The sequence below is a fragment of the Grammomys surdaster genome, unplaced genomic scaffold (assembly GCF_004785775.1).
Source record: "Grammomys surdaster isolate TR1022 unplaced genomic scaffold, NIH_TR_1.0 98, whole genome shotgun sequence".
NCBI lineage: Eukaryota > Metazoa > Chordata > Mammalia > Rodentia > Muridae > Grammomys > Grammomys surdaster.
The window spans coordinates 6172615-6181978 of NW_021604577.1; positions in this window are offsets into that span (position 1 = coordinate 6172615).

The following is a 9364-nucleotide window of genomic DNA, read 5'->3' on the forward strand; positions in this document are numbered from 1 at the left end:
AAGAGAACCAGTTTTTTTTTTATGTTTGCGCATTTATACAGAGACCTACAGCAAACACTTTTATCATATGTTCTCAGAAATAAAATATTTGGAAGGAAAAAATAATTTTGGTAGTTTTTGCACTGGTCAAAAAGCTAAAAGAACAAAAATTGAAGGGATTGGAGAATTGGCTCAGCAATTAAGCGTTCTCAGTGCTCTAGCAGAGAAATAGTTCAATTTCCATGTACCCATTTTATGGACCACAACACGGAATGACTCCAGTTATAGGAATTGCAGTGCCCTCTTCTGGCCTCCAAAGTAACCTTGCAAACAAATGGTTTACGCACATAGAGGTAAGCAAAATTTCATACATATAAAATAACAAGTCTTTAAAAACAAAAACTATACAACACTTTAGTGTTGTATACACCAAGTGTTGTAGGGTATACAACACTAGGTAATGTTTTCACTGGTATGTCAAAGGTAAATCAGTGCAAAAAACTAAAAATCTATATTAACACAAACAAAAAATTACCTTTCTGGTCAATCTGAGTGAGAAATTAATTTTTCTTTTTATTGTAATCTTTAAAACATGGAAATGATATCATGGCATAGTATATATTATTATCAAAAATAATGGAAAATATCTACTACTCTTAAAAACCACATTGAAGGTAAAATTAATCAAAGCTTTACTCTTGGGATAAAACAATCATTAGATATGTTCTAGTATTATCTTTCTTTTCTTTTTTCTAAGAATATGAAAATCGTTTTCTTTTCAGTCTCACGAGGCATTGATAAAGGTGCTGAAGGCTTTGGCAGACTTTCACAGAATGAAAAAGGAAATCTTCTGTTACAAAAATAACTCTTTATTTAGACATAGTCTTTTTGATAACCTTTTACACAGTTGTAATCCACTCTTTTGTTTTTAATTTGTGGTATTTCCATTTGTGTGTGTGTGTGTGTGTGTGTGTGTTTCTGTGTGTGTGTGTGTGTGTGTTTATGTGTGGGAAAGAGAGAGTGAATATATGTATAATTACAGAGTTTTTCCCATTATAAAAAATGTAGAACAGAAGCAACAATTGGAGATTATCATTTTCAGTGAAATAACAGACTCTAAAACACATATATCACAAGTATTTTTTCTTTTAGGAGCCCTAGATTTTCTGGAGGTAAATAAAAAAAATATACTCACACAAATGCATACAGGCAAACAAACACACACACAGTAAAGTAGAAAAGAAACAGGAAAGAAAGACTAGTGGGAAAAGGATGAGCAGAGAAGGATAGAAAGAGACAGAAAGAAAGAGACAGAAAGAAAATACCTTTTTTGAACCACCTACTATGTAGAATAACTATATACAAATAAAAAATAATGAATAATTTAAAAAATCTAACAAATTACTTTCAAGTTAGATTTCAGTGTTAGGATTAAATATTTCCTGCATGACAAATATGACAGGAACTTTTAATATGACTCTGGACATATTGGTATTCTTAGAGGTATACAAGCTAAACATTTACTGATAATGAATTCTATGAAATTTAGTATTAAATTGTTATTTGGTATACATCAAATTTTAACATTTAAATATAAAAAGCATACTTACATACTAATGGTATAATATACATCTTTATTTTTACATAAATAAATACTGGCTGAGGATTGGACACTATAGAACGTAAACCATGTTGAATTATTAAATATTTGTTAAATTATTTTCAACAGTTTGTAAGTATTTTTATTTTATGGTCATCAATGTTGAGAACAATACTTCACATAAGCACGTAACATAAATACTAATTGTGTGGTTACATCCATTTTGAATATTATTGGATACTCATTCATAATCCAGAGCCCAAGTTCATTTCATAATTTTTTCTTATAAAACTTGATTCATCCACAAAGAATTTCACACTAAACATTCTATCAAAACACAACAGAAAGGTATACTAATTTTATGCATGCTATGGGATGCTGGTTTGTATGTATTAAAAGATTTGTTTGTAATGAAACTATCTTGTTCCTATAGAGGAGAGCATAGTATAGTGGAAGCACTTCAGTTCATAGTAGAAAATAGTCTTGTACCTGAACTTAGCTGCTTCAGGCAATGTTAGTTTTGCTGTTTGACAAGTTGATTTGCATTGTGCAAATGGGCATGTCCTGAATTCAGGTCCAAGTCACCAGTGTAATACATGATGTAGTATAGACTAGTGCTGCCAATTACATCTTAAATTATGAGTAATTAAAGTGCAAATTTGACGTGGGATTAACTTATGATCATTGCAAGTTCAGAAACTTTTTATTGTTATCAAATTTCTCAGGATCCAATTTATTTTTATGATTCCACACTTCACTTTACAAGTCTGTTTTATACAATATGTTAAAGCATTAATTAAGAATGTAGATAATACCATTTTCTAAAGAGATAACACCAGATATTTTGTTAAATTATCATAGATTTCATTTAAAATATATAAATAAATTGACAACTGAGTCTAAAAGAGGTCATGAAAAAAAGCACCGATAAGAAGATTCCCAGGTAAATGGAACAGTACATATAATTGATGGGTATAAAATTTAATAAATTGAATTGACTATTTAAAAAATAAAAACGTAGTAGAATGCATGATTGATAACATTTTATGTATAAATTTCATAGATCATTTTGGAAAAGAAGTGGGACTTGATACTTGCTTTAAAATTTATTAATTTATTTCATCAACATATTTATTTAAATATTTTTCTTTTGTCCAATATGCCTCTACTCATTTTATTATGATAGCTAAAATCATAGAATCAATCTAAACTTATAACATCAAAATGAGACAATTATTTCTAATTTTTAAACAGCAATTCACTTCTTGGGCCACAGTATGCTTTATAAATAATGAATGTTTAACAGAACAGTCTCTCTTTCCATTACATGCTCATTTTATCTACCTCCTGGTCCTCCTCACACTGGTTTTTATGCCACAGCAGGCACAGTCAGTTTCCTTCTACCACCTCTCATCATATATCCAGATATAATAACTTAGGGTCTCTGGTTCATATTTTGCGTTGTTACTATTTTCTTACTGAATATATATTTTGGCCATTTTATTTAATTTTTTTCTCTCTCTCTGAGTTTGCATGTGTGTATGTTTGTGTGTGTGTGTGTGTGTGAGTGTGTGCGTGTGTGCGTGTGTGTGTGTGTGTGTGTGTGTGTGTGTGTAGGGACATGTTTGGATGTATCTGGAGGCTACAAAGAGTGTTGGGTTTCCTAGAAGTGAAGTTGCAGATGCTTTTAAGCTACCTGATGTTTGTTCTAGTAACTGAACTCAGACCATCTGGAAGAACAGTCTGGCCTCTTAACTGTTGATCCCCTTTTTTGGTAATCTGCTGATCCATTCTTTTGTTAATCTTAATTACTATGATGACCTATAATAATAGTCTATATGCTGTAATTATAAAATACTTTTTAGCCTATATTTATATCATATGCTTTAGAATCCTATAGGTATTTCTTCTTTACTCATGATCTTCAATCAATTTATTGATAAGCTCTCTACACTATTGTCAAAATAAATTCATCATCCAATAATTTCTTATATTTCTCCTTGGGCAATTCTTATCTTGCTGCAAGAAAATACCATGAAAAGGCCAATCTGTTCAAGAAATTTTAATTTAGGCTTGCATGTTTGGCTAGCATAAAATCACATGTTTTCTATAATCACTCTGTTCTGATGTTTCTGAGTGTGTGGATCATGAAGAAGAATATGAAAATAAAGATGCGAGGGACAAAGTCATTCACTTCACAGTGAGAAGCACAGAAGGAGAATCCAAAGAGAAGGGACCAAAGGCGAATGCAAATATGTCCTTTCAGATTATGGCTTCAAGTCCTTTACTGGCTCCAAAGATTTTTGATTTTTCACCATCTCTGAAAAGTATCGCTAACAGTATACAGAACCATAAATATACAAAAATACTTAAGATACACATCATTATATGTTAGCACTGCCAAATTATATACTTATAGACCACCTGCCCTTCATCTCAGCCATTCATCATGGTTTATTTTCTTATTATAATAGAATAATCTCCTGTCTATAAATTTATATATCTCCTGTCTATAAATTTATATATCCCTGTGAGTCTACCATACAAACCAAATTCAAAATATTTTCTTTTATCCACACGTCTCTTCTTAGAATACCCTCACAAAACCTTCTATCATTTGCATTGGGTACTTAGAATTTTAAATTATTTTGGAATTGTACATTTCTCATGAAGCATGAATTTTAAATATTCGTCATATTTTAAATTTGTGCAGTAAACTAGTTGAGAGGAATGTCAGTGTTACCTTCTTTGCATTTTTGAAGAACCTGGGCGTTTCAAAATGAATTGTTGAGAGACTACTATGAAAAGGTCAGAAAACAGAAACAGAAAGCTTGCTTTACGGGTGTATGGAAACTTCATTAACAGCTTTTCTGTGACCTTCCCCTAGATATTTAACAAGGAAGAAAGATTAAGGATTTATTTCATAAAAGACATCACTGTAGGGGCTGGAATTATGGCTCAGTGGTTGAAAACACTGACTGCTTTTCCAGAGGTTCTGATTTCAATTGCCAGCAACCACATGTTGGCTTACAATTGTCTGTGATGTGATTTGATGCCCTCTTCTGGTGTGTCTGATGACAGTGACAGTATATTCATATACATAAAATAAATAAACCTTAAGAAAGAAATCATTGTATAGAATACTTCACAATAAATGATAATGAAATTAGATCAGGCACTAGGGAATGATACCAAATGGAACTTTGTGATGTAAAACAATGTAGAAGAATTCAAATGGAAGATACATAGATACACGGAACAGTTAATTCCCCTTCCAATAATAAATTCTTTGGAGTACAATAAACTCTAGATAAAATTTAAAACACCAATAATCCTAGAGAAGCAACTCAGTGGTAGAGCATTTGCCTAGCATGCAGAAAGTGTTGTATCCTGGCATCAGCTATAAATACAATCATAGCAATTAATTGTAATATTTATCATGTATATAAAAATGAAATGCATGGAGACGCTCACAAAGACTTTCATAAATATTAGAATTATACTGTCTATATGTATTTTATATTATATATGTAATAGAATTTTAATGCTGCCATGTCTTAGAATCAAAAGAGAATATAATAGAGTATTTTTAAAATTGGATTTCTTCATGTTGTCTCAGGACAGGTTCTTATATATTAGAGCATTGTTATGAAGAATTCTCCTTAAATATATACTGTCAATTTTGTGGACTCATATAATTAAATGTAGCTATTTTCCTGTTCTGTAGTTTCATTTATTTTCAGTTGAAATGTCTACAAATATCAAAACAATTAGGAAGATATGTATTTGAGAGGAGTTCGGAGAATAAGGCAGGAGTTCAAGCTGTGAAAAATGGGTGGGAGCGATGTAGTTACAGTATACATGCAAGAAATCCCCAGTTTTTAAAAGTTAAATTGAAAACACACAATTTATTAACTTCTGAAAAGAATAGTTTATAACTATTACAGTAGTCTCTATTTTAAATAAATTTGTTTTGACTGTCTGGTAAGATATTAGACAGTTTACCTTGGAGATTGCTTGTGTCTGTTGTATACAATGACAACTTGCTTAAATCCTCCAGTCTGAAAATTTGAAGAAAATCTTCAAATGAGATCATATCTATATATCAACTATTGATAAGATTGAAATATTTGTCATAATACATAATTATGAGTTCATTCTTGCAAAACATAGATTTTGATGTTGGCAATCATTGTGGGTTCCTCAGAGAAATTGGCACAGTGATACATAGACACACATACACACACAGAGATTTATTATGGGATGGTTTCATGTAACTATTGAAGTTGAACTGTGACTATATATATACATATACCCTTTGCCAACTGGAAAACCAGGAGCCATGCTAATGTAATCTAACCTTAACACAAAAGCATGAATGTCAGAGGAATGATAATTCTAGCCCAACTTGTTGATCTCAGAACCAAGAACTGTCTATGGAAAAACAAAGGAATTGTAGATTAAGAACCTGAAGAGGTCTTGATTTTTATGAACTTTTTGTTACATTCATTGCATCGAGTATGGACTTATGTCCATTGTTGAATGTTGTTTTCAATTAGCCTACTTTGCTTATAAGATCTTTTGAGAACAACTTCAAACCTAGGAATGATGCTTTATAAGTTAAACATAACTTATTCAACTCACATTGATGTATAAAATTAACTATCATATTAAAATAATGGGAAAAAATCATGAACTAAAGCAGTTTTGTAAGTAGATTAGAGTTGCCTAAGATGAAATTCAGAACATACTCTATTCTTTTCTGAATAATAACTTAATGCTTCCTCCTTAGGAGACTTGATGGAATTTCATTATACCAAAAAATAAACCACAAAATGTTTAGCTTCTTGTGACTATACTCCTAGTTGTATATAAAGCCACTGAAAGAACTGAAAGGAAATACACAACATTTTTCTGATATGAGCCGTCATTTTTTTCTTGATGCAGTTTTATGGAAGTTTAGAACAATCATCACATAATCAACATAGTTTGCAGCAATTTCATGTTAACCCAGAGGTGTTGAAATATAATAAGTGTATTTATTTTTTGACACACAGAAACTGCAGAACACTCTAGTAGTACCGAATTAATATTGTGTTATCAGTTTAGAACACAGCAAATCCTAATCACTATTTGAAGTATATGATGACCTCTAATGATAAGGGCAATACAGTTACAAAGACATTGTTGCTCCTTTTGCTTGTTTGTTTGTTTGTTTGTTTGTTTTTTGAGACAGGGTTTTTCTGTGTAGCCCTGGCTGCCCTGGAACTCACTCTGTAGACCAAGCTGGCCTCGAACTCAGAAATCCACCTGCCTCTGCTTCCCAAGTGCTGGGATTAAAGGCATGCGCCACCACCGCCTGGCTTTTTTTTTTTTTTTTTTGTAATTTTAACTGAAATTTTGAAATAAATTTATGATCTATACTCAACTTTCAAATTTTGCATTATTGTAATTTTAGGTCTATTTTCGAAGATCTATTACCATGAATAAGTCAAACCTATCAAAGTTAATTATAACAGTAGTAAATTATCTGCAGAATCTAATGTGTAGGAATATATCAAACTCAGCTTGCTACATCCAGACTCATAGCTTTCCAAAGTCACATTAGAATAAGAATAACGAAAGTATGACATAGAAATTAAATGTATAAATGATTCTAGAGGGATTTTTAAAGCTGTTCAAAAAAAAAAGAAAATAAACTGATTCTCATTTGTATTATTTGAGAGCTTCATGAGCTTTTAATTTAGGTTTGGTTGCTGAGAGTAATATTCTCTTGCCAAGAATATCAGAAAGAAGAAAATATAGAATCAATGCTATCGGTAGAATAAAATACACTTCCGCACTGCAGATAATAAATATTTGTGCAAAATATTTTAACTCAACTTTTGCTATTCTTTATAGTTAAAATAGCTACTCATATTTTGTATCATTTGTCACTCGTACAGCTGTGTTTGGCTGCTAGGTATTTTTCTATCTTTTTTACCCTAGATTTTTTTTTTAAATACATTCCACATATGAAGAAATGGTGTTTCATTTCCTCTCAATAAATCATAGTGTAGCATCATAGAAAATATTGGAAAAGGTTCACTGCTTTTGACAGGTCCTTATGTGACCTAATTTACAGATTCTTTCAACATTTAACAAGCCCGGGAGAAAGTTGAGTTTTTCAAGGTTACTGTCAATGTTAATAATTTATACCTTCTCTATAAGAGCAAAGTTTTTAGAGATGTTATGACTCATAGAGAGGAAAAAAATAAGAACAAAAAAGCTTCAAATTTTGGGTAAAAGTTCATACCAGTTAGTAAAAAATCTCTCTCTTTCCCTCTCGTGTGTGTGTGTGTGTGTGTGTGTATGTGTGTGTGTGTATGTCTGTATGTATGTTTTCTTGTTGCTTCTGTGGTACCTTTTATTTTTTATTTGTTTTACTGTTTTACTACTTTCAGCTTTTTCTTTTTTTCTTTTTTATTGGATATTTTATTTATTTATATTTCAGATGCCATCCCCTTTCCCTATTTCCCCTCCCTAAAACCCTCCTATCTCATCTCCCCTCCTCCTATTTGCTTTTATACCATTTTAATTACATTCAAGCATTAAGGCCAGTTCTAGTTTGAGGAACTAGCAATACAATAGAAGCAAATAATTAAGGAACAATCAAGGCAACAAACACAAATAGTCAAGGAACAAGCAAGGCAATAAATAAAAGCCCAAGAACACTCCCATGATCACTGTTTCTAAGGGCTTATCAGGATGATCACAATATCTGAGCCAACTTCGCTGTCCTAGCCCAAAGTCATTTTCATGTCTGAAGATTACTTCCTTGTTCTAGCCAAAAATTTAGATTCCTGTCTGAAATTACTCTTTGTTCTAACCTAAAGTTTAGATTCCTGCCTGAAATTATTGCTTTGTTCTAGCCTAAAGTCAGATTCCTGCCTGAAGCCCACTTCCTTTCCTGGGCCAATGTCATATTCCTGCCAAGCAGCCCATTTCCTTATCCTTGGCACATGCCAGATTCTTGCCAAGCAGTCCCAAAAGCTCTCCACCTCTCCACCTTTTTTATTTCATAAAGGAGACGGAATCTGTCTTAGGTCATTCTGCCAAGAATGCCTTCCTTACCCATCATGGAATATGCATCATCCAAAGCAATGCATTTATGTCTTAGGTTAAGGCTCTGTGCAGAATCTACCTGTCCTTGGCTTACCTGCCTATTCATTTAATAACTCTGTCTGGGGGGGGGGGTCCATTTTCAAGTTCATGCCATGAACTTTGGCTGCCAGCATGTTGATGTTGTTGAAGACAACTATTTTTTTGATAAGCTTTAACACAATGGGCAGGAATAAAAGTATTCCCAAGACAAAAAGGGCTAACAGGATCCAGCTATTTATGGCATTCTTGAAGCTTGACCAAAATAGAAGTACTGACCTCAGGCCATGGGTTATTTTGTCCACAGTATCTACTGAATCAGTGTCCACCAGCTCAGCGTTCTTTAAATTCATAAGCTCACTATGCAAAGTTAAAACATCCAGAGATGTGTTAGAATTATCTCAAGTACAGTGCAACTGTCTTTAAACATTTTCCTACCTATAATGACTACTTTGGTACCTTTTAAACAAGAGAAAATTGCTGGGGATGGAGCTCAGTGGTAGAGTACTTGTCTAATATGTGTGAAATATTAATTTTTATTCACAGAGTCAAATATTAACAATACATACACCATAAGTATACAAAAAATGAAAAATTTAAGTAATAAATTTTTATTTATACTTTTTCTTTTGCAATATATATTTA